Source organism: Thunnus albacares, chromosome 23 (assembly GCF_914725855.1).
Source record: "Thunnus albacares chromosome 23, fThuAlb1.1, whole genome shotgun sequence".
Lineage (NCBI taxonomy): Eukaryota > Metazoa > Chordata > Actinopteri > Scombriformes > Scombridae > Thunnus > Thunnus albacares.
Window position 1 is genome coordinate 8080078 of NC_058128.1, and position 13873 is coordinate 8093950.

General features: G+C 41.4%; 1 protein-coding gene across 4 annotated transcripts in view; it reads right to left on the reverse strand.

Annotated features, from left to right (window-relative positions):
* Nucleotides 1-13873, reverse strand: part of chrm2a (cholinergic receptor, muscarinic 2a) — a 75654-nt gene that overhangs the window by 9451 nt on the left and 52330 nt on the right. Inside the window, exon 1 of one of the 4 annotated variants that reach the window (XM_044344146.1) lies at nucleotides 6174-6264. The exons of the other annotated variants lie outside the window; for them this stretch is intronic. The gene's annotated coding sequence lies outside the window, so the exon portion shown is untranslated. Of the gene's footprint in view, nucleotides 1-6173; nucleotides 6265-13873 lie in introns of those variants that run through there. 4 annotated transcript variants of the gene reach the window in all.

Sequence of the window (13873 nt, forward strand, 5' to 3'; positions counted from 1 at the left end):
AGTGTAGTCTAAAAAAAATTTTTAAAAAATGAGACAAGTCAGTTGCTGCCATGGGAGGATGTGAATAAATGAGCTTGAATATTGTTCTGTGTTCAGATTTAGGTATTCCTGGGGCTGGCTCACTAGAGCTGAAAATTGCTTATGCCCTCTGGGAAGCAGAAAGGACCAACCTCACCCTTTCTCCACAACTTCTGCCCTCACTTTGTCTTTTGTACTTGAGGCTAGTCAGATGACCAATGAGTAAACTCGAATAACAGTTCTGAGGTTATAAACAATTGTTGCATTTTTGCTTAAATGGCAATGCATGCTTTGCCTTTTATTTGAATCTATATAACCACCTATACAGGTCAGGGACAGACAACAGGTGTTGGCTTTATGTTGATATAGCTTCAACCGTAAATACAAGAAACACTATTTATAAAAATGTGGCAGCTGTGTAGCTGCACTTAAACCGATACATTTGGCTGCCTCCCTGGTGTCCAGATTCCCATTCCCCATCTCTGAGCACTGATCCAAGGTAAAGCCCAGGGCACTTGCCCCTTGCTTTTGATGATTACATGCATTTTCATTGCTGGCCCTCTCCATGGGACCGTGCAGGGTTAGGCCTTTGTTTACTTGCTGTTTGCAGAGAAGCATGACCAGAATGCAAAACCTATCATTGCTGCAGTACAGCTGGTCCACAGGGGGTACAGATCCATTCAGCGGTCCTCTCATTGGTACTACAGTTCATGGGTATAAGCAAGTTTAAAAAAAGAAAGTCATTACTTCATTTGTTCATTCTAAGCATAAGGCTTTCTTATTATAGACAAAAATGAACAGATGTCGGCTTTTTGACAAATGTTAAAGAGGTGGTGTAACTGCAACTTTTTCAGTTTAATATGATAATGTGGGAAGGTTTCAAGTGATTCATATCAATGACAGTTGGTAATTATTTCTTCACTGAGACAACCTTTTACATCTTCTTGGACTCTATTGTGAGGTTAAGTTCCTGCTTTGGTAAATATTGGCTCATTTTATCCAAATTGTGTGTTAAGTACTCTCCTGTGGGGCTGTCAGAAAGGGACACTGACAAGACACACAGACACACAACTGCATACAAATATTTGAAGAAATGTTTAGCAGGAAATGAAAAAGGTTCTGATAACCATCAAACAAACACTCCAGCTCAGCGTTCTGATGAAATAGGGCTACAAAATGATCCAAATCTTGAGCTGGTGAGGTACAGTATAATTACAGATTTGCATTCATTTCCTAGAGCCCTTTCCACTTTCTCAAGGGTATCAGACTGTGAGGGATAGATCTTGACAGATGCCTGTAGAGATTCAGTGTAAATATTTATACAGAAAATGATCAAAGCCATTTATCCATCAATTTTCAGCTACAGAAGGATGTCTGGGCAAAGGCAACCAGACATCTGTCTTCCCTATCCACAACCTACAGCTCTACCTGGTTTGATTCATGTCCAGAAAGGATATGTATTCCCTCCAGCAAATTCTGTAAAAATATGATCTAGGATCTCAATCTCAACCCCCATAGGGAATTTCCCCACTGGGATGCATTCAGGTCAGAACAAGTGGCTCCTTTGAACTTAAAAGGCAGACATTTTTATTAAAGCTCCTTCTGGATGACTGAGTTTCTCACCCTGTCCCCGTTCCACCCTGGATGCCAGTTGTGGCTGTGTATCTCCACTATTTCATTCTTTTGGTCACTACCCTAATGTTGTAACCATAGCTAAAGGTTGGAATGTAGATCAACAAGTTAGTTGAGAGCAAAACTGCCTATTAACCACAACAGTCCAGCACAATGCCTGCATCTTCCTGTCAATCTCATGCTCTGTCTTACCCTCAACTCATGAAGGAGATCTCCAACATACTTGAACTTCTTCACTTGGATCCCAAGTGACTCCTTCACTTGGATCACCCTCATCCAAACTGCTTCATACTTGGCCACAATCCAGCCAAGTGTATGCTGAAGGTCATGAGCAGACAAAATCTGGAGACCTACGTCATCAGCAAAAGGTCACCGAACCAGACACTCTCCACTCCTCAGGAGTGCTTCTATCCATGAAAATCAAACAATCGCAACAAGAGACAGTCTAGGCAGAGAAAATTCTGGTTTAATAGCTAAGAATGTGTGCCTGTGTCTACTACAAGGGTCATAGCACTGGCCCACACATCATATTCTAAACAGTCACAATTAGCAACCAACACAGTGGAGTTCAGTCGTCTCCTCGTGACCATCATCACACTTGTTTTGTACTTTCCATGACTGGCAACTCCAAAAAGTCCAGTCCCTATCCAGGTATTGTTTCCAGAGCATGTGTTGTGTGTTAAGATAAGCCCTACTGTTTCTACAGTACCAGTCAACAGTTTGGACACACTTTCCCATTAATGAGAAAGTGTGTCCAAACTTTTGACTGGCAAAAGTTGGTACTGATCAGCCTCCAGCACTAGTTCTCTTCCCTGTCCTGGCTCCATGAGGGGTTTCCCAGTTTCATTGTTTTATGCAGGGTCACTCCTCTTTTCTATTGAAGATGATTCAAAAGGGGTCTCGAAATTGCTCCAAATGTTGCCCCTCACCTGAGACCTGTTTGTCTTGGAAGACCCTACCCTTGTCAACACATCTCGGGGACTCACCTCCAACTTGATGATTGTGAATCATGGAGGGAGAGAGAGTATCAAATCCCTTATGGAATAACTTGACAGCGGCCTCTCATTAAGAGTTAGACAGTAGCATTCTGCATGAGAGGATGTAATTACAGGGAAAGACTCTCCTTTGCAGGTGTGACCTCTCAGATCTAGACCTCGCTGGCAGTGCTTGTGTTAAGTGGACATGGAGCAAGAGATGTTAATGGAGAGTTAACGAGCAGGAAATAGCATCCAAGCGGGTGGAAAAACAAGCTGTGATAATCTGCAAAGAGTACCCAGAGATTCTCTAGAGAACCTGTAGGTGGCCATGTGTCACTGAGCGCCAAGTGTGGGGAATGAGATCGAAATGTACATAAGAGAATTTGCATGTCTTTGTGTGTTCACAAATTTTGATAGAGTGAGTGAGTGTAAGAATAAACGTCTTGGCCAGACTCTTCTTCATTTTCCATTTCAGTCATTAATGCGGTCAACCAAATCAAAACCAAGTGAATGATTCACTTCCTCTTTATTTCTGTTGATGAATAGTCTCGAGTCTTGACAGCAAGAGGCTCACAATTCTTTCACGGTGACCTTTAGATGCCACTTCATAGAAATTATATTCATCCTGATTTACCACAAATTATCCTGAGCATTGCAGGAATGTCATTTTAAGGTGCCCTCTACTCAGCTACTCCCCCCCTTTCCTCACCTCTTCAGTGAATGCTCAGAGATCAGCCTATTGATATTCCAGCTACTTGCTATTGCAGCCTCTACACCATCTGTGAAAAATGACAGTGTCACATACGACCTCTGCTGTTTTGCCAGGCAGCCCAGCCAACGACACTGATTCACTGTAAGCTGCCACATTCAGCCCAAAAATCTGTTAGATACACACATTTTGAAGATAACGTTACTGGAAGCATGTTTTAGCCTTCTGCTGAGCACAGATTAAAATAGCTGACGAGAGCCAAGTCAACTTATTTTGAACAGATGCAGGTCAATGGAAAGATCTTATACAGTTTTAACCGTAGTTGACAGTTCAGAAGCCACACTGTCTGGGAAATATCACTCGCCTTCTGGGATGCAAAAAACACTGGAGCTCAGCCAGTAATGAATGAACAAAGTCCCCAAGCAAGCTGGGAAGGTAAGGGAGATGAATCAATTTTCTCCCGTCATACGGAAAGACCCCACAGCAGCTATGACTTGACAAACACACTACCTACTCAAACGATTGCCATCTTGCCTCTCACTTCACATTAAACAATTCATTTCATACAAATAATTTACCCACGACTGAAAAACCCTGCACCATATACCCTCGGTTGATTTGGCTTTAATTAACAGATTTCCATATTTCTAATCATAATTGCTTCTCAAGAGTAGAAGCAGTGGTTTGAGCTGCTACCCCACCTTGTACAATTTCATTAGTCTCATTCATGAGTCTCAATGGAGAGTTTTAGTGTCTTATTATACTTTAAGTAAGATCAGCTATCAGCAGAAATATTAGCTATTATCAGCAACCTTGATCTAGGAATACTATTAACAGTATCTGCCCTAAAAAAAAAAAGTCTATGTTGGTTAAATCCTAATGCAGATCAGTAAACACATCACAGCTTGTAAGACATTGCCTGTTTTGCCTTTTCCTCATGGAAATGGTCTCAGGTGTTTCTGTTAGCTGATACATGACAAACATTTTTTACTGGGCATCAAGGACATTTGCATCAGCTCTGAAACAAGCTATAATCAACAGACAGACATATTAACCAACATCTGGCAGGCGAGTCATTTCTCTAGTGAAATGCTGCAGGACTCTGCCAGCACTCAACAGACACTGTGTCATATGTCTGTTGTGAGCATGCTTCAATTCTATTTATGTGCTGTTTTTTTGTTGTGTTTCTGCATGTGCATGTTTTATGTTTATGGTTTGAATATGTGAATATGTGGGAAAGTGTGTTATGTGCAGGTGTTTTTATGACGGAATAAAACCAACTAATGTTCATGTTTTTGCACCACTACTGCCATAATGTAAGAGAAGAAATAATGTAAAGTCATAGATGTATTGTCATAGCTCGGCTCATCAAGCCACGACAAATGAGGGGAGGCGGAAAACAAATGTGGGAGAAACAACAAAATTTTATTAAGGAATATAAAAAAGCAAAGAAAACATTGCGGGATGTGAAAAAGTCAGTATAGCCAGTGGTATAGGTGGTGCATGTGTGGTAGTGTGGGGTGCCTGTTGCAAGATGGTGTAGGGGATAAACCAAACATAATGCCAACCAAAACCCAAATGCTCAGATGGGGAGGATAAACTGGGAAACAGCCTGTTCCAAAGCCTGGGAGCGCTGGGCCCAGGTGCTCCCAGTTGGCACTCATGATCCCCTGCCCCGCCCACCAAGACAGATTGGCAGGGAAGGGGTCATCAGCCCCCCTCCCCCATAGAAAAAGGGGTCCCAAAAGGGATCCCACAAAACAACAATTCACACAATATATACAACAAAATTAATAGTCAACAACAGTTAACTATGCCCAGCACATGGAAATCACATTGGTACTGTCCCACCACCCTTCTCACACCTCAGCCACTGGATCCTGGAAACAAATTAATAGTGAGTGAGAGAGCAAAACAGAAACAGGCATTGATGGAAACCCCAAAATTAGCATAGAAAATTAACCCAGGGGGCATGGGACAAAGCGTCTGCCACAATATTAGCTTTGCCCCTCAAAACCTAAAATCAGAGCCAAAGCCTCCTTCTCAATCACTGAAAAGTTAAGCTGATAGGAGTTACCTTTCCTTGTGAAGTAGCAAACAGGTCTTTCAATGTCATCCTGGCCTTCCTGCAACAAAACCGCACCAGCACCCACATTACTGGTATCCACCTGGAGCTTGAAAGGATCATCCAGACGTGGTTCAGCCAGAACAGGAGCAGAACTCAACAAGTTTGACATTCCCAAATGCACTTTGACACTTGGGGGACCACACAGATTTTGTCACTTTTAGTCAGGTAACGGTGCAACCATGGTGGAAAAATTCTTACAAAAGCTACAGTAGAAGCCAACAAGGCCAAGAGGGGGGCATGCTTCTCCGCTGCCCGCACCTTTTCACGCACACCTGACCCTGCCCAACCACTGCCAAGATACGTCACTATCGCCTTGGCAATCTCACACTTGGCCAGATTGAAAGTGAGACGGCCCTCGGCCAGGCGATCAAACAGAGCTCTAATCCGCCGAACATGCACATCCCTCCAACCTCAAGATAACCAAATTATTCATCAGACGTTGGAATGTTGCCGGCGCATACCTGAGTCCGAAGCTCATGTATATTCGTACAGTCCAGAGTAATGAAAGCCAAGATTGCACGTGCACGCGCAGAGAGTGGAACCTGCCAATATCCCTTCAACTGACAAACTTAGCCAGACCCACGTGATGTATGCAGTCCTCCATGTGCAGCAGAAAAGGCTTAGTTATGTTGTTTACTTTGTCGTAGTCATTGCAAAAACATGGAGTTTTATCAGATTTTTCATAAAAACAGACTGGGAGATGCCCTACTAGAGGACGAAGGCACAGCAATGTACTGGGTAGCTGGGCCCAGGACTGGGCTCAGGTGCTCCCAGTTGGCACTGATGATCGATCCCCTACCCTACCCACCAGGTATCTAAAACACAGGTAAACAAAAGACAGAGGGAAGGACAGGGGTCATCAAACACTGTTCGGGAAGAAATCCTTTGAACTTGAATAAGCATATTGACATTTCCATTTCTTCTCCCATAAAAATATGCTCACTTTTGATTATCTAATCTGTGTCTCATATGGGCAAAAATAGAATATCGATGATTGTTCTTGGCTTGTGTACAGGAGACCTGCTGTATTTTGTGCTCCGATTCCGGTAACTACAAGGAAATGGAGCCACTGCTAAGCTTTGCTTAACCAGAAACACTATCATGTCCCACATTATATGTGGCAATCTGGTGTCTTATCCTACTGTTGTTATCAGCTAAGAGCATTTCTCAAGTAATGTACCCCCCATGAGAGTGACAATATACCCCGTTTCCTTTTCTATATTGCCTCTGGGACTCCCCTGCTGTCCCTGCTTCTTTATACTATGCATGGCAATGAGCTGGCCTGCTAGTCTCTCCTGGCACTTGCTGGCTCATTACTGATTTCACATAGAGCACAGACATGGACGCACTCTCCAATCGAGCCTCGGCATTTATGTAGCGGCTCAGTAATCGCCTCACGCTGGTGAGGCAGGGCCCTGATGGTGCTGCTCTGGGGTTTCCACTCCCAGGTTTTGTTCAATTAAACTCTGCTCTTAGCTGCCACATCTGAAATTTAAAGGAAAGGAATTGATAGGCTTTATAGAAATATAGATACTTCAACTTTGATCTGAGTCCACACGACTAAAAGCAGTAAAATCAAATAAGAGGCAGCATCTGCTGCAAACAAATGGAAAGGTCACCTTCTGTTAATGTGCTGCAACATTGCCTTTGAATAATGAGATCATATTATGCAAGTGAGCTCTCAGACTTTGTACAGTGAGTATTTCTGATTACGCCACGGGCTCACAGTGTAGCCTGACTTTATGACCAGACATTTTAACTCAGACCGATGAGCAATTATAACTACCCCTTTCACTAGAGTGTGCTTAGCAGGGAGAACATAAGCCTGTTAATGTCATTCTCAATGTGACACTCTCAAAGATTTAACTGCTTCTCAAAAAGGTGTCAAGCACATGGTATTCCGTGGCTGAGGATGTGATATTACACAAATCCAGGCTGCAGGACTTGAGTCTCATTACAGTCGAGATTCCACCACTGGAAGTTGACTTCGCTTTATCTTCCCTAGTTAATAACGTCAAAAATAAGTAGTTTTACTACTCAAAACAATGGAAGAATTTTCATCTGTAGAAACCTATTTAAAGCTATTATATGCAGATTTTTTTATGTGGTTGTATTTTTTTCCCAGTTAAAGTTTTTGCAGTCCATCTGTTGCTTTCAGCCCATTTATCTTTGTTTCCCTGGGTTGGATCCGGTGGGGGAAAGGAGGATGGCAGCATACATTTCTGTCTGTCACAGTGTCTCTTTTGGTTCTGCCACTGGAGGTTGCCAAAATAGGAAAATTTCTAAAATTCTACACATTGTGCTTTTAAATATGTATTCATTACCTTTAATGCACTGATTGCAGGCAGATCTTTAAACATTCTAATCATTATTTGTGCATTTAAAAAGACTATTTAGGTCTCAATGTTCAATACAAATGAATTTGTTCTGGTATTTGTGTTAACTTTGACTGTCCCACTTTCAACCTCAAAATTGACTACATGACTACAGTTCTGCATCTGCTCCAAAAAAACCACATTCTTAGTCTTATGCAATTTGAAGCCCTCCTAACATTTTCATCTTGAAGAGAGTATGACAGCCTCTGCCATTTCCCAGAGCATGATGGTGCTTTTTTTGCTCACACTCTGTGAATCAGCATGCCTCTCTAAGCACTCTTAATCGCTCTGCCAGCAACACTGTCACCCTGCTACTGTCCTGTCCTCGTTCCCCTGTATGTGTCCTGCCTGTGATGTATCACACTGGCACCATCCCTCGATAGAAAGCCGTGGTGCTCATTAAGATAGAGAAAGATAGCAAAAATGGAAAAAAGGTGGGGAAGGCGAAGGGAACGAGATAAAGCGGGTGCCTGTTGGATTTGTTCCACTTTATTGTTTGTGTTTCACCGCCCATCCCCCGTACTCTTGTCTTTCTCCTGTGATTCAGAGTTTAGTGATAAAAAGAAAGCTATGTTGCCCTTGGACAGGTTGTTCTATTTACAGTACCTGTTCTACTTTTCTCATGTTACAGTAGGCCAGAAAATGATTTACATTACAATAAACATTAATCTAGAGCAGCATTCAGTGAGGATAATGTTAGGCTTGATGAAGTACTGTATATTCTTTAAAGTTTGCCCCAAACTCTAGTTCCCCATGTTCATTAAATGCAACAGTCGAACCAAAAAGCCAGGAGACTATAACAAACTGTCTGTTTCAGTGGAGCGTTATGGGACTTGCGGTCCAAGAAGCACTGATGTATGAAGGCTCTCCGTGGTTGTTCACTTGCAGAGGGATCTGTCTCACACTTGTAAAGAGGCAACTTTAGCTATGTCAGATAAGACAAGAACGCAATGTGCCACAGTCAGTCACAAGTGGCCATCAGCATCTTTGGCAGTAATCTGCTCTCTGAAGCCTAGTGGTGTCGCTGAATATAAAGCTGACAGATGCTAATCCATGGAAGTCAACCTTGATCCAAATAACATATGCGCCATGACCAAAAATTCAAAGCGTTAAAACCTGATGTCCTGTCAAGCCATGTTGTCACAGAGACAGGCGATTTCGACAGGACCCACTTATGTGGCTTTCCCGATTTGATTACCTCGTCACTGCCTCTCATTTATCCGCTGATGAAAAGAGATTAGTAGCGGAGTAATGTAATACCAGACTGGCAATTTTTCATCTATTATTTCACCTCACTACCCTTTCTTGAGGGGATCTACACTGTTTCTGACAGTTTTCACATAACTTCTAATCATGTTATTTCAAAGCCATAATTTGCACAATTTCTTAAAGAAACATTGTTGGAGGCCACTTTGCAGCTTCTTTCAAGATAAAAATTATAATAAGCTTCCACCCTCTGAATCTACACTATATTTCACAGCCGTTGTCATCAATTATACATGTTGTATATTAAATACTCTAGCTTCACTATCTGCCCTCCTCTTATTTGCATTGCCTCGAGAAGCTGTCCCACATGGAATAACCATCTATAATGGCGACTGCTTAGTTAAATTATGTTTGTTAAGTTTTAAAAAATAAATAATGATCATGGGGTATAATTTTTTTTTGAAAACAGGACCACACAGCAAGAGCTGCCACCATGCTATGAGAGGCATTTTGATTCTGCTGCTCGAGAATGCATAAAGCATTTTGAAAGACAAGAGGCATGCTCCTGCATCATATTTGATTTATTTAAGCCATCTGTCTTTCTAGTAGGTCTTGACACACAGGATTGATAGCATTGACAAGCAATGTTCTGTGTATAATATTGCAGTAGGAATAACACAGACTGCCAACATTGTGTTTTGCTCACTACATATGCCCAGTCTTTTCTAAATGTTTAATAAAAGCAATACCCTAAAAATAATGGGCATAAACACATATTAACACAGTGAAGCAAACCCAAACAAAGCCTCCATTTTGAAATTACCTTGGGAACTTGAAAAAAATGCTTTGCAAAAGGATGTTTGAAGGCAAGAAGTGTCAGCTATGTAATTAGCCCCACTTAGTCTGTCCTCCCCCAGCTTTCATTATCTCATTCCCTTGTGCTCTGACTGACAGTTTTATATTTTGGGAGAAGCAAACCACTGGACTTTTGTGCTCAAAAACCACTCTCTCTCCACTGTTAAAACACGACTAATTGATGTTTCAAATTTGCTGGAGCAACAATAGTGCACCTAACCGAACATCTCGTCAAAACACAGTGCCTAAAGCCAATCAAATCCTTCCCACTAAACATTCATTTGCAGACCTGACACTGATGACGGCTATTTTGTTGACATTAGAGCGTGCAAAAGGAAATCAGCCCAAGGAAATTTGCTGTCATTTCAATTCTGTTAATTGGTGAATTTTGACATCATGTCGCCTGTAGCCAAAATCCAATGAAAAGGCCAATCTTTGACCCATTTTCACCAATGAGAATGTCCTTGATTGACTGTTGTATTTCCTTTCTATAACAAATTTACAAGACTGAATATATATTAAAATTACAGTTAAGGTTGATGCACTATTTGGTCAAACATCATTTTGTATTCAGCCTTTTCTTTTACTGTGTATTATAGTTAGTGTTCATTCAATAGTTTAATGTCATTTGCATTTTCCATTGAGGCATCCTCTCTGTAAAAACATAATTTTTTGTAATGTGACAGAACAAAAACTACAGTGTGAAGTTTCTTACACAAATAATACATTAAGAGTGGTGTACCTCAAGGGGCATGTGTCGGCCCTGGATTATTCTCATTATATTATTATATATTGATCTACTATAAGGCCTCAGTAATGTTTGCATGTGCGTTGATGGCTGTAATTTATACATGTCAAGATGTTTGGTCACTTGTCTCACTCACACACAGATCAGTGAATTATAAAAGTTAGTCAATTTGCAAAAATATATATTGGAACTCAACATACAAAAACAAAAAGTTTGGTGTCTTTCCTTTTTTCTTTTGTCTCAGTACATTTTATGAGGCAGATTCATAAAGCCCTGGAATAAGCTCAATTTTCAAATTGTGCAGATATGTCTTTGCATCAATTCATGCCACCTTTGATTGTCTTCAGCAGCCGTACCAAGATGTACTCTGTTTCTGCTGAATGGATGAAGCTAAGGTGTGGGCTTCATTAGTACTTGGATGGGAGACCTCCTGGGAAAAACGAAGTTGCTGCTGGAAGTGGAGTTGGTGGGCCAGCAGGAGGCAGTCTTCCCTCTAGTCCTAATAAATCCCAATGCCCAGTGACGGGGACACCGCTGCAGGAGATGCCGTCCTACGGATGAGACATTAATCCGAGGCCCTGGCATCCCATTGCACTTATTGCAAAGAGTAGGGGGTTCCCCGGTGTCCTGGCAAAATTCCCAACTTGGCTCTCTCCATCTGGCCACCTAATCATCCCCCTGTGTAATTGGCTCAATGATTCCCTCCCTGTGCACCTCAAGCTGATATGTGGTAAGTGTTCTGGTGCAAAATGGCTGCTGTGCATCATCCAGGTAGGTGCTACACATTGGTGATGGTTGAGGTGAGTTTCCCCTCTTCACTGTGAAGCGCTTTGGGTATGAAGATAAAGCACCATATAAATGCAATCCATTATTATTTGATGAATTCACATTTGACTTTGTGTGTCTGCCCTTGCAAAAAAAAAAAAAGAATGATGCCCGTTTCCACAGACTAATGTTGAATGAGGTCAAATGCAGTAAACAAGGACATAATAAACCTCAATGTAACCAAAATATACCAACTTGCCTTGCAGTACTCTTACAGGACAAACTACACTAGTGCACTTCTTTTTTGCCTTTTGTGTTGGATTTGGTCAAACTTCAGGATTAGTTGCCACATGAATGCCCACGAAATGGGCAATGAATTATAAACCAGTGAAGACATGCATGTTAACACAGTGGTGCATGCACACACACTCGAAAAATTATGCCCATATTCACCCAATTATGTTAATAGGCCAAGTTAATGTGTCAGTCACTGAGTATTTCAGTGAGGTTGAGCTCTCAGTGCCCATCAGCTCTCACTGAATTAATTTTTTGGCAGTTCTACTGCAAACAAGATTATGGCACATTACCAGACATGATATACTGTTAATACACACTGACAACTCAACAACATGCAGCACAAGTAGCAACACCAGGACTCCAGCAGGCCCGTGTGGTCGTTGCTCCTTTTCTGCAACACACAGCAGCCATCCTTTATTAAACCTCAACCCTGCAACAACCCCCAACGTCTATAACTCACCGGTGTGCGGAGCTTCAACATGATTATCGGCCAAGTTTCAAACTTTGAAACTTTCTGAGTGACTGTATGATATTACAGCCGCAGTATGCGACTTTCCACCTCAACAAAAGAGAATTTGCTAGCCCAGCCCACTTTCCTCTCTATTGGGCAACTGCCTGCTCTGGCACCATCGATCATCTTGATAAACTGTCTTCCTTGAACACAGTGTCCACATGGTAATCAGCCTGTGTATGCAGTAACATCATCTGCGCCACAGGCAGTGAAGAAGCATACTGAGAATTCAGCCAGTCTGGAATAAAAATATATAATGGTGATGTTCAGAGTCTCTGCTGTCACATTTAGTTTTACTGCTCTTTAGATTTCACCATTGCTGTTACGGACATTGGGAAATTTAGCTATGTACACACAGTCACAGACAGTATAATAATACTGGATCCTTCTTTATTACTTGCAAAAGTAAGCAAACGTATAATGGCATATTCCTGCATTCATTTAGACTCTAGACTGACATTTTCATTGATGCCAAAGCTGCCCATAGCCATAAAAATGCAATGGGTATACGATAACTTAACACACAGATAACTGGATTGCAAGAACATTGGCTTTGTTTGCAGTGTTCCTATGTTTGTTTATATTGTTTTGTTCCCTCAGTGTAATTCTCCTTATCTTGATTGGAAATGTGGAAGTTAATGAAGCTAGCGAGGATATATTGAGAGATTATTTGCAGGGAAATAAACATTGCTGTAATCAGCCAACAGGTAACAATCATTAAGTGATACAGAGCAAGACAGCGCAAGTAAATAGATAGACAATGACCGCACACACATACACAGTAAATGAGGCTTTGCAATAGATCAGCAAGGACACTTAGTTGTGCATGCCACAGTGGCTAGCAGCTGATCCATGACACACCAATCACAATCACGCACGCACTACAGATTTAATTTGATGTTGGTCCACCTCCATTGTTCTAATTTTGATTGTACTGATCAAGGTGCTCTTGATGCCGAATATCAATTTATTACCATTTACTATCATGAATTATTTAAGAGAGAGGACAAATTGTTCCTTACTAAACCAGCGAACATTTCTTTGTAGCTTCAATGGAAAACATTTTAATCAAAGAAATTAAGGTAAAGCCTTGTGGACCCAAAAGAATGGCTGCATCGCAAATGGGAAACAGAAAAATCTGCATCAATTATAAATGTTAAAAAGGTGTTTTGTTTTAAGTGATGCTTTTTAGAAAGGGGATAAACCTTTTTTTTTTCCTATTCCCAGTTGTTAATGGTGTAAAATCTGACCTCGAAAATCTAAAAGCGAGCCTCTTCAAACTTTGCTTCTAGCAGACACTGAGCACAGCTTTTGAGTGTTTGAGTGCCTATGCAAGTGTGACAGTGACGATGATAAATTCCGATTAATTCCAATGAATTCATCCCACATTTCTGCTGAAACTTTGTCATAGTCTATAATTTACAAGAAAAAGAGTGATTTTGATCCCTTTTGTCGTAGGTTGATTCAGATGACTACCGGTTATACAAAAAAGGATAATTGACCGGAGTGAAAAGGCAAGAACCCCATTGTCTCTGGAGAATTGGAGATTCGAGTCTCAGCTCATCATTATGCAGCAATCATGGTGTCAGTCAAACAAAGAAGGTGAAAGTAGAAGAGCAGAGCAAAAGTCCTTGCTGAAAGTTGCTGTATAA